Genomic DNA, 22,836 nt, shown 5'->3' on the forward strand with positions numbered 1-22,836 from the left:
TTGCATTTAATACATTTAGATGTTATATTGCATCTTTAAATGCTATTTTTTTCTTTTTTGTTAGAATATTTTTCTTAGTGTACAAAACATCTTATACACTAAAATCTAATGCATATTTTTTGTTCAAATTTGGTATAATATTTTCGTAATATGGTCTGCAATTCCTGAACTAGAGAATAAGTAATCTATTCATTTAGAAATATTTTACAGTTGTTTTGTTGCTTCGCAATGTGAATGAAGCCAATGGAAAATCATGATTTATTTATCTATCGAACCTCAATATTTAAAGAATGAATAAAAATGCAGCAAACGGGAGATTCATGTTAATCACACAAGAAATAAGTTCTAGAAGCTGATGATAGAAAATCGGTCAAAGTGGAAAGTGATAGAAAGTTTATTTTATTCATTGATGAAAAAAATCTTTTGTAAGCTGCAATTGCAAAATGATGAATTATAAAGAGAAATCTACTAAGTACTGATTAAAAAAAACTGGATCAACTCAGGTAGATAAAAGAAAGAAAAAAAAAATCGAATATAGTATTTTTAGACTATAGAAGGACAATTGATATTGCATAGAATTTTCTTAACCAGCTTTAAAATTCAGGCTAATTTTAATGTCACAACTGATTGGAATGAGCTCACGTCTATAGGGCTAACTTCACAAATTATATCATAGTAAAAACTTCCATTCTGATATTAACTACAGTGATTGTTCTTTAGATCATATGAAATCAAGTGAATTAAGAATAAAATTCATGCACTTATTGTTGTTACATAAAACCTACAAAATACTTAAAAATAAGGATGAAAAATTTTATTTTATTACTAACATATTATGTTATAAATAACTCCATGTATTGTGTAACATATCCCAATGTGAGTCAAGTTGTTACGATATACATATGTATTTAAAACTGCCGATATTGTTGAAATTATTGTTATCAAATATATTTCAAACATATGTAATGGATCTTCAATGATTAGACGTAAGTTCTAAAGAATGTTACAAAATATATTCTTAAAGGCTTTTGAAAAAAAGTGTTGCGGTTAGCGCTTATCTTCTTTATGTATGTCCCGAATTTCTCCAACAAGCAGGCCTAAATCAACCAAATTTTGTGTAATTAAATAATAATAATAAGTAAATATAAGAAAAAAGCTATGGACAATTGAAACTCAAAAATTAAAATATCATTCAATTAAAAATTAGCCAAATTTTTGATTTTTTTGCCTAGCAACTTTAAAGGAAATTATCTGAAAAGAAATTTTTTTAAGGCATCTTAAAATTCACAATTCTGTCTTTTCAGTAATACAATTTAATTTATGCTCATTTTTTCAATCAATTGTTAATAATTCAACAAATAATCACAGAGGACTTCGAAATAAGGAAATTTATAAGTATTCCGTTGCTAGGCAACAATAAAAACTATATTACTTTATTTTAAAATTTTTGTTTCATTTTAATATGCATCTTTATATCTATTTGTTTTTAAGAAATTTTTTAACACTGTCTAAAATAAAGTATTAGTCTGTTGTCCATACTCAAACGAAGTTAAAGAAAAACAAATTTTTTGCTAGCAAATGAAACAAATGTTTGACGACTGGTTTTGAGGGACGATGCCAAAAGATTGCGAGAGGTTGAGGAGAAAGTTTTTAATTAACTATTTAATTAACTGTCAAAAATTTCATTAAAAGCTTTCATATATTTCAATACTTGTAAAAAATCCACAAGTAATGAAAGTATCTGTACTTATATAACACATTAATAACTTAAAAAGAAAACTAAAATAGAAAAAATAAATAAATAGAAAACTAAAATAATAAAGAAGAAATATAATTCCCAATTTAATTTTAAAACTTTTCAGACGATGATCTAATTTAGTATATTATATTATTTTATACAAAAGTAATTATTAAATTAAATATACTATTCATAAAAGGATTTTAATTCCGAATAAGTAATAAATATATCAGCTAATTTATTATAAAATTGTCTGACGAAAATATTAGGAATATTATAACAATTTAAATAAGACATATTTATATATATGAATGTATAATATTCTGTTATTTCTTTTTATAAAATGCGACACACTTCATTCGAACGATACAGTTGCAAAACATAATAATAATTTTAAAAAATTATTTTCGCTGATTAAGGAACCATAATAAGATTATCTACACTTGAAAGCTCTTTCACAATATCAATCGCAAATTTCCTTTGATATTATGAAATGAACGCACCTTAATCAAATTATTTTTAATATAGTAGATAATACAGTTAAATTATTTTAAAGCATTTAGAAACTGATATAATATTGTTAATATGAATTGAATAAAACTCGTCACTTAAAATTATTGAAAGCCTAATAAGAGTGAGAATTAATATATCGGTTGGCTTATAAGAAATTATATTCATAATTAAACCAACCTCGTTCAAAATTTACATTAATAAGAATAATCCACAAAATATTTCATGTATTAATTAAATGGGAATAATTTAATTAGACGCAGCAGTTACGACTCAGTTCTAAAACATCTGAGGAAAACTTTGTGGAAAATCTATTGAGAATTGTGAATGGCTCGAGGAAAGATCACCAGGCGAGAACAATGGCTCTTAATTATAATCTACGAAAATACTTTAAAGGCTTTATGTGGTATATAATGGCTCATTCAATTAATTCTAATGACATTATAACTTATTATAAATGCTTTATATTGTCTCATATGTCGAGTATACTTCAGGAAATTTGGGATTACGTCTGTGTATTCCATAATTCGAATGCGTTTGTGTTTAAACTAATTCGTTTATTGAATAAGCAGGAGTTAATTTAATAATACCTTTCATCTTCTATTGTATGGTTAATAATTCATATTCTTTACTATTTTAATAATTGCATTTTAACTGTTGACGTATTTATATTGTTTGTAATTATGTCACAAATTGAAGTTTTAATGCACTGTCATGCATGTTATCTTATCACTAAAGTTACTTACTTCTTAAAGGGATAAAGTTCACCTAGGTAATTCAGAATTACTCAGCAATCCTGGGTTGGAAATGCTTACCAGACGCGGTAGATGGTGTTGCAAATGTGTGGAATTCTCGAGCATTCCCTGAGAAACTCTTCATTGCCGCAATCTGTAGAAGATTCAATTATCTTAATCAATGACCTCGTTTCTTTCCCTATGAACCGAGAATAATCATAATTAAAGACAATAAAGACGTTATAGCTGACTTCCTCAGACCCAAATATAAGACCAATAGACACAGATCATGCTTAGAAAATATATGCCTTCGTCCATATACGCATAACGATATTTCGATCAATAACGTTATCAAGATTTCGTTTTTGAACAAAAATGAAAATAATTTTATATTCACATGTTTGTTACCATTTTGGTTGGATGGGGGGGGGGAGGAAGATATCTGTGGAGAATCTTTAAATGCAGGATTGTTATTGTCATTCGCTGATCAAAGTGTACAGTGCGTTTTGAACGCACTGTCAAGCTGTTTGCCATAATTTTCGAAAATATTATAACATAAAAGTAAGTTTTAAGTCATATCAAAAATATGTCTTTTTTTTTTATTGTCCATTTGAAAAGGCGCGGAAGAGAGCTCGCTGGAAATTTCATTTAATTAAATGGAAGAAGATATAACAAGTATCAAACAAGTTTTAATTGAGGACAAAAATAAGTTTAACACGTTCACTACCTCTTCACTCTAGTAGATGTGATTCACATCTACTGTCTGATTGTAACGAACCATGAATCTAATGAAATAATCAATTCTCAGAGAAGGGGTCTTCTAATTAGATTGCACGAATTCACTTAGATCCACTCTAGTAGATGTGATTCACATCTACTGTCCGATTGTAACGAACCATGAATCTAATGAAATAATCAATTCTCAGAGAAGGGGTCTTCTAATTAGATTGCACGAATTCACTCACTTAGATCCACTCTAGTAGATGTGATTCACATCTACTGTCTGATTGTAACGAACCATGAATCTAATGAAATAATCAATTCTCAGAGAAGGGGTCTTCTAATTAGATTGCACGAATTCACTTAGATCCACTCTAGTAGATGTGATTCACATCTACTGTCTGATTGTAACGAACCATGAATCTAATGAAATAATCAATTCTCAGAGAAGGGGTCTTCTAATTAGATTGCACGAATTCACTTAGATCCACTCTAGTAGATGTGATTCACATCTACTGTCTGATTGTAACGAACCATGAATCTAATGAAATAATCAATTCTCAGAGAAGGGGTCTTCTAATTAGATTGCACGAATTCACTCACTTAGATCCACTCTAGTAGATGTGATTCACATCTACTGTCTGATTGTAACGAACCATGAATCTAATGAAATAATCAATTCTCAGAGAAGGTGTCTTCTAATTAGATTGCACGAATTCACTCACTTAGATCCACTCTAGTAGACGTGATTCACATCTACTGTCTGATTGTAACGAACTATGAATCTAATGAAATGATCAATTCTCAGAGAAGGGGTCTTCTAATTAGATTGCACGAATTCACTCACTTAGATCCACTCTAGTAGATGTGATTCACATCTACTGTCTGATTGTAACGAACCATGAATCTAATGAAATAATCAATTCTCAGAGAAGGGGTCTTCTAATTAGATTGCACGAATTCACTCACTTAGATCCACTCTAGTAGATGTGATTCACATCTACTGTCTGATTGTAACGAACCATGAATCTAATGAAATAATCAATTCTCAGAGAAGGGGTCTTCTAATTAGATTGCACGAATTCACTTAGATCCACTCTAGTAGATGTGATTCACATCTACTGTCTGATTGTAACGAACCATGAATCTAATGAAATAATCAATTCTCAGAGAAGGGGTCTTCTAATTAGATTGCACGAATTCACTTAGATCCACTCTAGTAGATGTGATTCACATCTACTGTCTGATTGTAACGAACCATGAATCTAATGAAATAATCAATTCTCAGAGAAGGGGTCTTCTAATTAGATTGCACGAATTCACTCACTTAGATCCACTCTAGTAGATGTGATTCACATCTACTGTCTGATTGTAACGAACCATGAATCTAATGAAATAATCAATTCTCAGAGAAGGTGTCTTCTAATTAGATTGCACGAATTCACTCACTTAGATCCACTCTAGTAGACGTGATTCACATCTACTGTCTGATTGTAACGAACTATGAATCTAATGAAATGATCAATTCTCAGAGAAGGCATCTTCTAATTAGATTACACGAATTCACTCAGATTCACTCTAGTAGATGCGATTCGCATCTACTGTCTGATTGTAACGAACTGTGAATCAAATGAAATGATCAATTCTAAGAGAAGGGATCTTCTAATTAGATTGCAGGAATATCTGGTGTGAATCATGGAAGGAACACGTTTACAATTACCATATAGGTGATTGCTATAAATTTTATGAAAAATGTGTATATCTATTAAGACTATTATCTTAAAATTTGATGCATTATTTCAAAACTGAAAAAAATGTTTAATTGTATCATTTTCATTCAAATACTTTCTCTTCGTTTTCTATATTTTTGTAAAATTTAATTCGATACATAATTTGTAATAAAGTATTAAATGTTTTGACATATCCATCGAAATATTCTATTGCATGTTTTTATCAGTGATAAAGTTAAGATAAAAAATTGCTTTCGTCGAATATTAATTCTAAGGAAATATGATTTTTATTTTAACTTTTATTTTGTAGTAAGCACACTTTTTAAATTATATCTGCAATTATTTGTATTCATTCAATGAAATTTATTTCAAACTTATAAAACAACAAAATGAAATTATAAAAATGAATTCCATATAAATAATTTGACATTCTAAAACAACATCAATAAGCTTTACAAACATGCTGGTTACCCAAGGTGGTTAATACTTAATACTAAGCAAAGTTTGTTTGACCTTTCCAGATAAAGTTATAAAAACTTTTTCAGAAAAGTTCCTATATAAAGATTACATAGTATTTCAGAATGATAAGTCATTTGATTTCAAAATAATCTTTTCAACTAAGATTATTTTGTTAATCAAAGAGTAATAGAAATAATGCTTTTGAAAAAATAACTTAATTGATTTTCGAATGGATTTTTTCTGACTTTTCATTTTGAAACTAGAAAGACAATTTTGGCTTTGCTTGATTTACAAAAAAACTTTTCTAAAGCTTTCGATAAATTTTAAATTCAGAGAAAAATATTTCAATTCGTCGTATCTCCTTGATTAAATAGGGAAGAGGTAAAATTTTAAAGGAAACTAAATAAATCTACTAGTATAATTGGCTGACGTAAAAATAAAAAAATACGATCCGCTACGTAAATTATTGCAATCTTTTTATGCGAATGTGAGTTAATCAAAAAAAAAAAAATAAATAAATTCCTCAAAAACTAACGAAATAAATTATGAATTTATAAAATATGTTATTAGGCTTTTTTTAATTTTCAAGACCACTACAACAATATTACACTCTTTCTAATTATTATTTGTCTGATGCAATAAGCAATTAGAATCTAATCGAAAAAATAATGATTAACGTGATAAAATTTTAGATTGAAAATGTTTCTTATTAACAATAAAATTAAAATAGTCATTAATCTTTTAAAATTAATGACTTTATTGCGTTTATTTTATTGGCGCTTTAACGCAAATGAAATAAATTAATTTGATAAAGTGTATTTCTAATCGTTTATTTGAGATTTTTAGTTTCTGTATTATTTCTAGAACATAAATGCAAAATTAAAAAAAAAATCTGCAAAATAATTTATTTTTTACTCTAAATAATGAAAAAAAAAAAAAAATTAAACTTTTAGATACCATTATGAGAAATCGTTAATAGATATAAAGGATTATTATATCTAATATTGGTAGATTTAAGCATTAATATTGGTAGATATAAAGGGTTTTTGGAATTACAGAACTGCAAACTGCAAGGAGGAATAAGATATGCCACTTAGATAACACGAAATCAGATAGCAATTTTCAGTCGGAAATGCTCACTCGATAAGGTAGATGTCGTTACATTTGTCTGAAAGTTTTCTAAAAGATTCCCTATTTCCCCATTCCATAGTAAGATTCAGTTATCTTTACCATTGACGTCACAATAGACCATGTTGAATTAGAGTTTGATTATTAATCTGTGAAGACAGAGATGACAGGCTATTTTTATCTAAATAAAAAATATATATATATATAATATCTTGATGGCGTTAGGATTTGAAATATTAATACTATAAATATGTCAGATAGAGTAAAAAGCTTTTTTTTTCTACACACGATATTACGATTTATGGTGTATTATTGATGATGTACTATGATTTATTGATGTCAGCTGTGACGTCACTGCTACGTCAGTGATTATTATCACATTCTATTCAGATTGACAACTGTGAAGGCATTGGTTATGACTATTGAATCTTGGTATGGAAATCTGAAATCAAGAAAATCGTTGTGAATACTCAGGAATCCTTCTTAGGTGCAACGACATCTATCTTGTCTAGCAAGCATTTCCGACCCAGGATTTTTAACTGATTCTGAATCGTCTAGGAGTGCCTTACCTCTTGTAGAAGCTTGCAATTCGGTTGTTGAGACAACTTATAAGACACGAGAACATTATCTCTGTATATAATACTATATTTAAGTTTCTTTTCTATTCTGAACATTAATTATTTATGACAGGAAAATTAAAATAAAAATAAACTGTATTCAGCATATTTTTACATTTTTTTTTCAAATAATATTACACCACATTTTTCACCAATAAATAGGCTTTGTGCAATGTTACGAATCTATAATATTTCTGACTTGTGTTGTTAGTGTTTCAGAGAGTTTTATTCAAAAACATTCATTTTTTTTAACAATATCAATAATTGATGATGAATGTATGCCAGAGCAATGACGTCCTACACTGAGGACCATTGGGACCTCTGAGCGAAATAGATTTAAAAAAAAATATTCCTCAACAGAAAATTTTAAAATAATTTAAGAATTTCAGTAGTTTTGAATGGAAAAAATAAAAGCAAAGCCTACTTTAAGTTAAGAAACGTATATCTAGTCACAAAGTTGCACGTAAAAATTAGAAAACTTTATAGAAATGATTTTAGTTAAATATAAATATATATATTTTTTTGAAATCGACTGTAAAAATAATAATGTAGTAGTTAGAACCAGTATTAAAAAAAGGCAAGATGAAAGTTGGAAGAGTGTTATGGTAGAAAAATTAATAAGGGAATAAATAAAAGAATATAAATTTTTATATAAAATAAAGAATATAAAAGAATATAAGTTTTATTTCCATAAAGTTATTTTCCGTTGTAACAAATTTAAAAAGAAATCTAAAAGCACATTTTAACAGAGTATTAACAATAATTATCGTTTTAAATTTTAACCGATAATTCATTATTATAGATTTACGGACTTTTGAAATAATTTTTTCCTTTTATATATATATATATATATATATATATATATATATATATATATATATATATATATATATATATATATATATATACTTATAATAAAGCTCAATGTGTGTGTGTGTGTGTGTTGGCGCTCTACAGGCCAGGTCATTTGACATACAGCTACCAAATTTGGTACATGTATACCTTAGAGGTCGGGAATGTGCACCTGGGGTCCCTTTTTTTGAAATTTTAATTAGAATTTTAATTATTAATTAAAAACTAACTTTCCCGCCAAAAAAATATTTCATTTTCCCCACCGCCAACTTTTCCGCCAAAATAATCTTCCATTTTACCCAACGCCAAATGATTTAGGCTTTAGTTCTTTTTTTCTCCCAACAGTAATGAGGCTAGGGTTAAGATTTTTCGACGGATTATTTCAAACGATTCTGTTTATTTTCTTAATGTTTTATGCATTTAAAATGAAACATTGTTAATTAATCCATGTTTCAGATTCATTCTGAAGTACTTTTGAATTAAAATAACACAGAATAAAGGAAATTAAAAATGTATAATCTGCATAGCGTTACCCCAACTGGCGTAGAAAAATTCACGCATTTGCGTTACCGTAAAAGACGAAGAAAATTCACGCATGCGCACTGTGTTCTGATTGTTGGCATGGCAACCATGAACAACGGACGATTTAAATTACTTTTAGGTTAGTTGTATGCTTTTGTAAGTAAATTGTATTTATGTTAGTTATATATTTTTTTGTATATGCTTATAGTTTTAAGTACATCGTTTTTTAAATAGTTTTTTTTAACCTGTTTTCAATGATTTAAATTATTTTTAGGCTAATTGCATGCTTTTGTAATTAAATTGTATTTATGTTAGTTATATATTTTTTGATATATGCTTATAGTTTTAAGTACATCGTTTTTTAAGTAGTTTTTTTAAACCTGTTTTCGACCGATTATTTTAAACGATTCATTTTATTTTCTTAGTGTTTGATGCATTTAAAATGAAACATTGTTAATGAATCGATCCGTTTATGATGAATCTGAGAAAATTTTGTTGACAAATTCTTGAGATATTATATAAATTAAGAAAGATATTCTTTAGTGCCCATGAAGTTTAAACGCTCAGTGACTCTATTATCAGTAATCAGATTATTAAAAAAAATGCTTTGTTTCAGTAAAAAATATTATTATATTAATTGCAGATTAATCCTTTACACTTTAATTTAAAGCATAAATTCTACGAGGGGTAACAGAAAATTAGAGAGATACATATCACGTTATGACTGAAGGCCTTTATAATATTATGAGTGAATTATATGACTATCAAAATTTGAAGTTTTAAAATATTTTGCTGAAGAATCTATTAAAGTTGGAATTGCATAAAATATTTAATTATTAAAATTTTAACGAACATTAAGATTGGCGAACTGGCTGGTCGCCAAAGGCGGCTAGTATATATATATATATATATATATATATATATATATAATTATTATATATTATATATTCCTTAATTATCTTGTATAATAATTTTTTTACTAGATGGCACTACCAGTAATTAATCAAAATTTAATTTATTTAATAAATTGATAAATAAGTTCTGAAAAAGCCGAAAAAATGTTTTACCATCAATAGTGCGCAAGTATACATAACTGCAAAATTCTGACATAGCTGGAAATGAGCGGAAACAAAACAAACAACAAAATATCCTTTTTACAACCATGAAAATTGTAAATATAATAGTGTGTAGTAAGAATAAATCTTGCATGTGATTTTATTTTCCATTACACTATCGTAGTATTTTATAAAAATAAACACTTTTATTACTTTCTCGCATGCGAAGTACTCAAAGAAAAAATATTGCATTCGTCAAAAAATTCGAAATCGAGATTTTTACGAATCTTCAGATGTCCTTGACTTCAAAAGAAAAAAATTCATTTTTAGAATTATATTTATCTGTCTGCGAACACTTTATCTTAGGAACCTTTTAGTTAGACAGAATAATCTGGATGTTTAGACATAACGCATTAGTGGATTTCTATCAAATTTTGTACAACATTCATTCAGACGAAGTTTGCCTGCCCTGTTGTTCGAAAAAACTGAACACGATAATTTTAAAACAGAGTTAAATATAAAATTTGGCACAGAGGTTTAGCATCAATAAAATAGGTCAGAATCGAATCTGGAACGAGATGACAGTCTGTCGGTCTGTCCTTTTGCATGCATATAAGCGCATTTTAAGCCACATCTGCCATAGGATTGCTGACCTTTCAGTCGGAATTTCGCATACATGTCAACTTAAATTCCTGATAAGGATTCAAATAAATGAAATTTGGTGCCGTCATCTCATGACTATAGCTGTAGTTTTATCTCACATTTTGTTTACAATCGGTTGGAGAAAAAGTATCTGAAATGCACATTCGATTTTCGAGTATTTGTATATTCCAAGAATTAATCTTCAAGCATCACACGATAGATTCAGTAAAAATGCTAGATTCATTCCTAAAATCGATATTTTGTAACTTTAGTTCGCAAATGCTATTCTCGGCTTTACCGAAGGTTCTCTTTTAGACAGCATTCTGAAAAGGATTAGGGGAACCATTCTGGATGGTTTCTTAACTATCCCACTGTTTTTTGGTATTGGAGAACTAGTATGATTTTAAATGCGTTTGTTCACGAAGCATATCAATTTTAATGATTTCACTCTAAGAATTTCAGAGTAAAAAGCAATCAGGCCATGCGAGTTTAACATCCATCATCGATAATTTCAAACAAATTTTGAACGCATTTTAATAGCAAATTATGATTGCACAATTTGCAGATGTCTTCTTTGTTCTTGTGATGCCATCTTTATTCATGCTATTTTGAATAATAGCAAAATGGTTGCATAAACTTTACAATGATCGATTTCACCATTTATAATTTGTTAGAAATAAGAATTCCCTTCGAAGAATCAGTTGTTAAAAATTCTAAATTGCTAAATTACTTTTTAAATTGGAACCATTCTTTTATTTTTTATCGCGCTTTTCCTTTATTATATTTTAATCTTATAGTTAACATTTGACTTTTAAATACAAATCTGAAAGCAACTATGCAGACGATAATTTTTAACAAAAGTTTCTTATTTAAATTGTTCATAGAATAATGCTATTTTGTATAACGACAAACTAGATGGAGATTTGCAAAGTATTTCTAAAAGTGTCTCATTAAAACGCGTTATTAAAGTTGCTAGTTATACTGAATTTTCAAGTGTCTAGACAGAAAAATTTGAACCCCATTTATTTTTTTGAATCGCATTTCTTTGTTATGAAGAAGTTAACGTAGACATTATTTTTTACAATCCTCTACTAACCAAACAGTTATTCTCTGTCGTCTTTATAATTCTCTTTGCTTTTTTTTAACAAATGGTTTTTTAAAATATCCTAATTTTAGCACATTTTGAGAGATAAAAGTAGAAAATGTTAAATAAACTGAAAACGAGGAATAAGCAGCGTATGAAAGAGATATAGCGTTATATATTGGGGAGTGTTTATAATAGTTTTATGAATGTCAAGTCACACAAATTAGAAGAATGGAAATGTTGCTTTCTTTCGTTTATATAATATTTTTTACTTCAATGTTTTAATCAGTGGGATTGGCTTGTCTCTCAAAATTTTCTCACATACTCCTTAATAAAAGTATTAACTCTTTTTCGTCTGCATAAGAAATATGAATTAATCCAAGGTTGTAAATTACAAGAAGTACTCAGAATTTTATTTTCAGAGTTCCACTATATTTTGTGTGTTATAGCATCTGAAAAATAATCGAGAAGGCATTTGGACAATTCTTTTGTTTAACGATTGAGATCAAAATTTGTTACTTAACTACAGTAACAAAATGTATCTTTGAACTATTTATTAGTAGCAAGATCACATACCAAACTTAATTTGTTTTAGTCGCTGCGTTCAAACATGTAAAGTTATCGCTTTGTGTTGCAAATGTACAAACCCAAACAGGGTCACCTCTTATAGGGATTTAGTTATAAATTTCATGAAAATAGATATTGTAGGTGCTAATATAGAGTTCGGAATTTTATTAAGTAGCTTTTAACATTATATCACTATATATTAGTGACATTATATCACTTTGTATACTTTTATAAGAGAAAGTAATGGCTTTATTTGTAATAGGATAGTCAGATAGACCTGGTGAATGAATTAAACTCCTTGACGTAAGAATTCATTTAACCTTCTAATTAGATGATACATCCCATCTCGGACATTTATTGTTATTTTAATTCCTATAATAATATAAGGAGCTTTGTGATATCGAAGTATTTTTGATTGATTTTTGAATTTTAAATTTCTTAATACTTTCACTTATTTGCAGATTTAAATTTAAAAACTCAGTAATTCGATGCCCCGTGTTAATGATGTCATTTGATACGAAGGGGTTAATTTAAAATTTGATAGAAATAGAAATTAGGTGTTAAATCAATAAGCAAGATTTCATTCGCTAACACAATTTTTTTTTGTATTATCGTGTTTATAAACACGCAGACATGCTTCAAAAAATGTGTTTTCCGATTCAGGGAGGGGTGACATTAGGAGATTCGTCGAAATCTCAACTTCGAGTCTTTTGAAGATTACGATATTTTCTTTTTGTATACTTTTATGACTTTTAATATCCCACATAGTGATAACTTGATGGCTGAGTTTAAGATTTAAGAAAAGATGATTGCGAGTTCGATGCTTTATTCTGCTGAATATTAGTATATTTTGATCTGGTGCTATGAATTATGGATTAAACGAGTTGGACGCTTTTTCATATATCGACCTAATGATTTAAAAAATTTCCAAAATGAAATTTTTTTCCTTAAAATATTCATCAAATACAGATCGCTTAATCTAGTAAACATTATAACAGCAAAAATTTAATTTTCTCTGAAATTTTATTAACTTAACTTTGTATTTCATTGAATAATGAAGTTTGATTCTCGGTTTTTTTCGCACAATAGAAGAAAACAACAGAATGGAAATGGATTTGAATTTTTTTAAATGCTTATATGCCCTTTCTGAATATTTTTAGTCGATTGAGATACTTAAAAAAATGTTAATTTTATTTGTGGTGAATTTTTACATTAATTATACTAAATTTTTATGATTTTATTAAATTAACTACTTTTCTATAATAAATACATAAAAGAATGCAACATTATAAATATAGTTTACGAACAGTAATTGACTTTGGGCACAATATTCTGGGATAAGAAATTCACACAAAAGAAATAATTTGTTAAGTAAAGAGCAATATAGCATTTAGAAATTAACGTAGGCTATAGCATTTTAAAAATCACATGGACATTCATTTCATAGTCTAAAATGCCTGATAAAAAGTTATATAAAGCATGCATCAATCAATATCAACAACTCATGCGGATGTATATACTTATGAAAGTGTCAAATTATATTTTGAACAAAAGAGAGTAACGGTAATTCTAATATATTAGGAAACTTAAATTTCACCTCTTTCCAAGTTTAAAATAAATTGGAAACGTAATGAACAATGGTTGTATAAATAACCGTACAGTATCTATATATAAAAAATTAACGTGCGCTTTTATTACATATTGCTAAATGGCAACAAGGAAACGTCACTGTTCGAATGTTTCACTGCTTCATCGAATATTTTAAAAGCTGCACTTGATTCATTGTTTCGGAAATTAATGGATCTGAAAAATATTAGAAATGTTACAGGGAGAGCTGCCATTCCTTTAAGTAAGAAGAAATAAGATGAAAAAGAAATGGTCATCAAGCAGAAAATTCAGGCTAAAATAGGTTTAAACGTCAGCAGATGAATATTAGTTATGATTTAATTATTCTATATTAATCGTTTAAGGAATCAATAATCTGAGAGCAAACGCTGATCGCCAAAGGCGGCTAGTAAAAAAAGTCTCATTACAAGTCATTAAGAAAAAATATGCAATAACATAAAAGCACATGAGAAAATTATATAAAGTAAAAAAAGAAAAAGAATTTTTGTTTCAATTGCGGAGAAATGGAAAAGGTAAAGCTGAAGATATCTTCACCACTTAAAAAAGCCGAAAAGAAAGTGAACCAAATAAAGAAAGTTCTTTCAACACTTACTTAAATTTAAAAGTAATCAATCATTATAAGCAAACAATAATAACTTAAAAATCATAACGTAAATATATAAACTAAACAAAATTTACAATAAATAAACTTACCTAAACACAAAATTGAGCAAATATGTCCTTAAAAATATTACAGAAAAAAGTTACCAAAATGTCAAGACCTTTTCAAACACAAGAGCTAAATGTACTTATTAATCCGTGGCTAATGAATTCTATAGGATTTCTCACTTATTCAAGCTAAATGGTTTACAAATCCACTCATAGGACCACAGTAACATCGTGACAAAGTTTTAACTTCAAGATTGAAAGACAGACATCCTATTATGCTGTGCAGGATATCCGTTAATCGAACACTTGCTTTTTGCATGATTGTTCGGTCATACTCTCCCTCAGGTCTTGTGATTTAAACCACTATTTAAACTTTCAAGAACTCCTCCAGATCATCCAAACATAAACTCAAACTGCGAAATTAATCTAATTGACCATTGAAACTGAGTTACACATTCGTCTATTCTGAATATCAACTTGAAAAATATATGGACAGTAAGTATTTTATTTTTTACATAATTCGTGAGATTCACGATCAGAACTGGATCCACTTAGGCGCTTTTCAATGTTTAAATCCTGTCCTCTATAGCATTAATGAATCAAATATGTAGCTTAAAGCTGCGTTTATACGAGGTCAATTATTTGCGGGCAATAGAAGGCCACACCTATCTCAAAAAGATCACGTGACCTCAAATCGACAATAGCAAGTAATTATCCCGATGAAACAACTATCCCGTTGTCCCATTATGGTCACATGCTCTTTCTCAGGTAGGCGGGCCCTCCAACAATTGGCCTCGTGTGATCGCTGCATAACCGACGAACAAATGACATCCCTATCCTCTATCTGTGCTTTTAACAAGCATTACTTAATAACTGCTTCACCACTAAGTATTTTAACACATCGATCGCAGCAGTCAGGTTGGGTATTGAAGGCTTCTTGGTAGCTTTCTAAGCGAAAATCAAATATGGGTAGAATTGTAGTGGATGCCATCAGGGAATGATCTCCTGACCTCAGTCTGACGTTGCTTAAATCTTCTTTGCCTTGCACAAGTATATATCCTCAAGATAGTAAATAAACCCAATTAATAAATCAAACTGAGTTATTCAATATTTTAATTGAATACGAAAGGAAATACAGGTACCTTAAATATCTTTTTTCTGATGAAACTGCATTATTTCATGATCATAAGTGGATTATTTCACAGATTTAATCTCATCATTAAAATTATATCTTATCTCATCATTAAAATTATATCTTATCTCATCATTAAAATTATATCTTATCTCATCATTAAAATCATATCTACCATTGTCTTAAAATGTTCGTTACCATGATTGCTACTTGCGATTCGGACCACTATCTTATAAGATGCTTACTTATTTGCTTACTTTTCATTGCAGTAGAGATGGAAATATCTAAATAGATGGTGTGTATGAATCAAGACGATTCACATTCTGAGCAACATGTTTAAAACAAGCAGTTATAAACATAGGTTTTTTTTCTACTCGCATAAAATTCTACATTGACTGAGAACTTTTACTGACACGGTAATCAACAAGTTATTGGGTTAAATCATAGCATGGCCAAGGAATGCGAATCGATTTAGTTTAGTTTAGTTATATTAACGTTCCGTTGTAAAGCAACACTAGGGCTATTTCGGGACAGACCTCGTCATTTTGAACCGCTGTCAGATGACGAGAACGATACCTGGGATGGCACCCCCCTCTCAACACTACACCAGCAGGAGGAGGAATGCAATTATCCTTATTCTCTGTCTGACTGTGATGATAATTATGATCTCTCATTATATATATTGAGGTGAATATATTCATAATGAAAACTGAAGTAGGATATCTTATGTTGATCAAAAACTATCAGGAGCTGATAGCCTGATTTTATGTGTATATATAGGTATGGCGATAGATTCCTACCTTAAAGATTGCTATTCAGGAAAGCGGCATATCGTCATTTATTGGATTAAAACCAGGCTGCTCTTTATCATTTGGATCAACAAAAGAAATCCTACTTATCTTTCATTATGAGTCATTGACTCATTAGATAAACTTTACCAAAAGAGATAATAATCAGCATCAAGTTTACCTGATACCAGTCTTAATATATATTAATTTTCTCTGTGATCTTTCGTTGTAGAGAATCACATTGAAGTGCTTTGAACCTTAAAATTAAAACTTTTTCATCAACACACCATCTATTAAAGCATTTACCAAAAATAAATAAAATAATATTTTAAAGTGAATATATATCCATAACTGAGCTTTTTTTATTTATAAAGTGTAATGAATAGATACTTTTAGCAAAAGACATCCGTTTCATAATTTGATCTTCTTATTTCAAATAATATTTAAGATAAATCTTGCAGTTTCAAAAGCTGACTTATAATGGTAAATAAATTATTAAAAAAAACTCTTCTTGTTAGGTAAAAATCAACAAACATTTTCTGTCTTACTTATTTTTTATTTAAGATAAGTTTTTTTTCTCCAAAAAATATTATATTATCATTTTGTGAATTAAAAAAATTGCTTGAAAAATTGCTATATACTTTACCAAATCATAATCAACATCAGGTTTACCTGATACCAATCTTAATACATATTAATTTTCTTGGTGGTCTTTTGACCTTCAGAATCATACTAAAATACTTTGTATTTCAAAGTTCAGATTTTTTTCATCAATACATTCATTAAAGTATTTATCAAAAATAAATATTAAAAAATACTTCAAAATTATAAAGATCTTAGCTGAACATCTTTTTTTCCTTTTTTACTTATAAAGCATCTGTTAAAGAGCTTTTTCAAACAAAAGACATCCGTTTCATAATTTGATCTTCTTATTTCAAATAATATTTAAGATAAATCTTATAGTTTCAAAAGCTGACTTATCATGGGAAAAAATTATTTAAAAAAAAAAGAATTTTTTGTTAGTTGTAAAATCAACAAACATTTTCCGTCTTACTTATTTTTACTTAAGATACGTTTTTTTCCTCCAAAAAATATTATATTATCATTTTGCGAATTAAAAAAAATGCTTGATTAGCAAAGAAGTGTAACGCGAGAAGCTCCGAAAAGCAAAAGTAAGTTGAGTTAATTAAAACAGGAGAAAATTTTTAATTAAAAGTAGAGAAATTTTTTTAAGCTCTCAGCAGATAACTCTACTTGTCAACAATGAGATACAAATAACGGTTTCAAAATTAAGAAGTTTCTGTCTTTTTTTGCTTCTAATTGGTGATAACATAGACGTGATGACAAAAAGATACATTCGTTCGGATAAAAAAAAGGAGTAATAATAAATGAAAAGTAAAACAAAAAGGAAGCAAAACTAAAAAGCAACGTGAATTAAAAGTAGCGTTTTTTTTTTAATCTTCCATGCCAGGAGACAGTTCTAACAAGGAAATTTTGGATATAAATAGGGTAAATTAAATCATTAAATAAAAAGAGAAATGTAAAAGGTTAAAACAAATGATTGGTGTCATACTAGGAATTTATCTAATTGCTCATGCATTTAATTTAATCCTTTTCCGATAATTATAGAAATGACTTCTGTAAATTATAATTTTTTTCCCTTTAAATAAGTAAGTGTTTGATATGGATTAATAATTTTTTTTAGATAAGGCAGAATTAAATTTTATTAAATTATTTAATTGAAAAAGAATAAACATTTTATTTAAAAAAATCTACAACATCTTGAAAAATTAATTCCTTAATGAAATATTTACTTTTTTAGCTATTGAGAGGTATATTTATTTGTACAGATTCATCTGAAAATTTGTCTCTTTCAGTTTGAGAATTAGCTGTGGAAGGAGTTAACAAGTAATTAATTATAAAAGAGCATTTTTTAAAGAAGATGCGCTTTTACTGTGGTTTTAATTGTTTTTTACCTTCTCTTATTCAAAGTATAAAGTATGGTAATGGTCAAATAATTCGAACTCGAGATTCTGACGAGTCTCCAAGTTTTAGACCTTTTGAGTTCGAAAAATACATTTCTGGAAAATTTCCGTATGTCTGTCTGTGACAGATATAACTCAAAACACTTTGAGATTGTAACATTCCCCGTTTCCCAGTACTGATAAGACATTTCCAGCCAGCTGTGTTGTCGCTGTTAAGTGCTTAACTCCTCGAGATAGCCAGATGGTGGATCTTTTCACCTGGGTGTTCTCGCATCTGTTCATTAGCGACCACAATGAAAGACCATATGTGGAATTCCACTTCCAAGAGGTATTGATAGTACCTTCAAAGAGAAAGCGGTGTCCAAACATCTGGATGCTAGATGTTTCTCTTTGTGAAAGGACCTTCCCACGACCCACTGGCGCCGCTGAGAGAGCATATTGCTGAACTCCGATTGGCCGAAAGAGAGCTCAAATGACCAATGTTAATTAAGAGGCGGAGATTGTCACCGAAATAAAGTGCGTATATTTTTTTTAAGGAGAGAAGAAACGAATTGCAGGAGACGGTTGGACTACGCCCACGAGTTCGGAGTCTGAGAAACTACCCCTGTAGTGGTCGTGTTGACGTGATGGAGAACTGAGTTTCAAGAAAAACCTTCGACTTTGACTGTGGTATCTCCTAATACAGGTGTAAATAACTATTTATTTAACCAAGATTAGAACAAGTTGTTCTTTGTTTATATATGGCTGTAAAATAAAAAAATGTCTGGAAATTCTGCTTCGTTATTTGATCAGTCTAGATCAGGAGATTATAAGATAGACGGATGAAATTTGGTATACAGGGTTCAAATCAAATTTGAAGATTTTTATCAAATTTTGAACAAAATTCGTTTTGAGGAAGTCCGTCTGTCCGCCTATTCGAAAGTAAGTTAGCACGATAACTACAAAATGAAGAGAGCTAGATAGATAAAATTTGGTATACAGATTTTATATATTTAGTACAGAAGCTTATCAGATTTTGAGCGAAATCCAACGAGGGTTTGACTGTCTTTCGATCTGTACTTTCAGAAACATGTAAATGCAGTAACTCAAAAACGTAGTGACTTAAATATATCAAATTTGGTACATGATTTTGCGACTTTAAATGTGGTTTCATGTCAACATTTTGTTTCAGTAGGTTGGAAAGACCATGTCAGAGGCCCAAATTCGTTTTTTTTTTTTTTTTTTTTTTTTTTTGTATTTTTAACTGAATGCTAGTCATTAATTGCCAAAACGCTCTCCAAGGATAACACAATGGATTTAGTAAAAAAGCTAAGGTTTCATGTCAAATTTTTGTTTCAGTCGGTTGGAAAAACCGTGTCAGAGGTCCAAATTCGATTTTTTTTTGGCATTTTTAACTGAATGCCAGTCATTCATTGCCAAAACGCTCGCCAAGGATAACACAATGGATTCAGTAAAAAAGCTAAATCCATGCCAAAGATTAATATTTCGTAGCTATTGTACGTCAGTGGCATGCAAGGCGATCACTGGGATAACATCTTCATTCATTCCCGCTGTTTTTTATTTATCTTGATTGATAATTATTAAACAAAAAAACAATAAAAAATACTTCTGCATGAATGAAATTCTTATTTAACTGATTACCAGACTTGGTTTGTTGGACTAATCTTACAATTTGAAGTTATTCGGGGATTGCTTTGGTATGCATTTATAATTTTAAATCGTAATCAGATAATGACAGACATAAGCAATTTATTTTTGGTAAGTGCAACGCTGTTTCGATTTTATGATCATCTGATTCTAAAAGAAAGTTTATATCAAGTCACAGAAGATTGAAGGATTATTAAGCCATAAATGAATTTTGTTAAACCAACAGAAATGATCTCCAAGAAATTTTGTGCTTCATCACTTCATTCACCATAAAATTTAGGGACTTTGAACCAGAATATAAACGCAGCGAGTGATCAAATTTTTAATATCTGAGTCTCGCATTTTTTTTTTTTTTTGTATTATAGTAAAAAAAAACTTGGAATATATTTTGGAAATTTTTTTGACCGATTGAAACAGGAATTCTATAAGGATTTGCAATTGTAATAATAAGATCATATAACAAGTTACATTTATCGAAACCTTTGCGTTTTTATTTTAGTTTGTTTGCGTACATGCGAATTTACAGGACGACAAACAATCAACCCTTTGACGGATTTGGCTCGAAATTTGGCGTGAATTCGTATTTTAAATATTAAACTTATGCACTCAGAAAAGTAATTCAATATATAATTATTTACCTAATACAAGGATTTGTTTATTGATCCAATATATATATATATATATATATATATATATATATATATATATATATATATATATATATATATATATATATATATATATATATGTAAATGTTTTATGTTTTAAGTTAAATTTTCCCTAAAAATTAACCGACATCTTTCCACTTCTCTGTAGGTATTTTTAACAATCGAAATAAATAAACATCAAAATGATGTACCTCTTCAATGGGGCCTAAAAGGAGACATCCGAGTGCACACAATTTTTTTTTAATTCAGGTTTTTACTTCCTCTCATTCGGATACAAAGGGAAAATATTGTAATCTTTAAAGAATTCGAAACCGACAGGCTGACGAATCTCCACGCCCGAAAAAAACACATTTTGAAATTAATTGTTTGCTTGTCGGTTACATGTTTTAATTAAGTTTGCATGTCTGTGAACACGGTAGCTCAAAAAACATTGTAAGATAGGTGGATGAAATTTGCTATATATCTTTTACACCAAATCTGTAGATTGCTATCGAATTTTGAACGAAACCCATTAAGATGCGGTCGGTTCGTCCAGCCGTACGAATGCAAATGAACATGCTAACTCTAAAACAAAGAGAACTATCTAGATGAAACTTGATACACAGTTTTGGCATCTTAAATATAGAGTCATCAAATTTTGAACAAAATCTGTTAAAGAATTGGCCATCCGTAGATGGATACCTTTGTTTATATGTAAATGCAGTGACTTAAATGTTATCTTGTGACAAAAATTCAGTTCTATCTCACATGTTGTTGTATCTTATGGCACTTAGCACGGACAAGCCCGCTGTTACGAATACAGCGATTTAAGCCGGAGGGGCAGCGTCTCTTGTTTCTATAGTAGTGCCAATCAGGGCCAAGAGTACGACTTTGCTACTCACGCATCACTCATTCGTTTGCACAACCCCTTTTTACAGGAGGGAACATTCACACATCTCACAGATAGAACAACGGAAGAACAACCATACCCAAACCGGGACACGAACCCGGGACGCTCAGATCACGGAGAAGACGCGCTACCCCTATGCCAGGATGCCGGCCTGTCTCACATTTTTGCTTCAAGCAATTTGGAAAATGCGTTCAAAATACAATTTCAGTTTGTATTAACGCATGCATTCTAGGGATTAATCGTCAAAAGGAATTGTCAAAGATCCTACGATAACTTTATTAAAAATGCTAGAATCACGCCAAAGATAAATATTCCTTAGTTATTCTTCGCCACCAAAACATTCGTGGCCTTACCCAAGATCTACAATTTTGTATATAAGGAGTGGGTGGGGCATTTTTATTAGGGAATATGCGAAAAAGATTTGGGATGACTACTTTCACTGGTTACTTTCGGAAGTCATCGCATTTGCTTGCACTCGGACTCTATCTGCGAACAGATTTGGTTCAATATTGGCAGACATTTTTACAAATTCGATATAAAGAACCACATACCAGAAATAAATACATCAAACAGAGAGACACAAAATTCGAAAAATGGATTTCTCAGACTGAGAGATGTATAAAACATGGAGATGCGACAAATCTCGAAGTTTTGCCGATTTCAACGCTCTCTGTATATTTTGTATATTTCTTGTATTTTGTATATTTTGTATATCTTGTATATTTTGTATACGAGAAAATACATATTTTTAAAACCTTTTTTGGCGATATTTATCTATTTATGGAAATAGATTTAGTGATAACTGCAATTTAAAAAGACAAACTCATTATAAGAGATATCTGTAAATGTATTAAATGATTTAATGAGTTCAGAAAAATTAAAGTTTTATTTTGAAAGATTCTTTTTATGGATAAATATGTAATTTTAAATAATATTTAAACCACAAGAGCAACACATGAGGCGGCATACTCGTTCTTCAACCTTTCAGGGTCTCAGTGAGTTTAATAATTGATTTCTAAATGGAAGGATTTTTGAAACTCCTGGAGCAAATATAAGCATTTCTCTTTCCTGTGAATGTTTGAAAATAATTTACTT

Source organism: Argiope bruennichi, chromosome 5 (assembly GCF_947563725.1).
Source record: "Argiope bruennichi chromosome 5, qqArgBrue1.1, whole genome shotgun sequence".
NCBI classification, from domain to species: Eukaryota; Metazoa; Arthropoda; class Arachnida; order Araneae; family Araneidae; genus Argiope; species Argiope bruennichi.